Raw genomic sequence first — 493 nt, forward strand, 5'->3', positions numbered from 1 at the left:
ATATATATATATATAAATAGAAATCATAATAAAATGTCAAATAGAGAGAGCTTGAAAAAAATATTATACAATTTTGCGAATAACATCAGTCAATGGATTGTACTCTATCATTCTATCGTGAATAAGAAGACAATAAGCTGTGATGTTTAGTGGAATATTTTCCTTACATTCGAATTCTATACGAATATTTACAGTAGCGCTCTTTATCGATTCGTTTTGGCGAGAACAATCGATCACTACGAATGAACCGTTTACCATAAATTCAGCGACAGATAAACATAGCATCGCGATTGTTGTAACCGTAATACGTCTTTTGAAATTTTACATACATATCGTAGAGTATAGCGAATTTCTTGTTCTATATCTAAATTCATATCGTCGTAAAGATAAAAATCAGAATTTAGAAAAAGTTTCACATTAGTGAGGTTACATGCGTCGAATTGCGAACCATTTTGCGACGGTACGTTCCTTCTTCCAATTTAAAGCGCAAAAA

This window comes from Trachymyrmex septentrionalis, unplaced genomic scaffold, assembly GCF_001594115.1.
Source record: "Trachymyrmex septentrionalis isolate Tsep2-gDNA-1 unplaced genomic scaffold, Tsep1.0 scaffold98, whole genome shotgun sequence".
NCBI classification, from domain to species: domain Eukaryota; kingdom Metazoa; phylum Arthropoda; class Insecta; order Hymenoptera; family Formicidae; genus Trachymyrmex; species Trachymyrmex septentrionalis.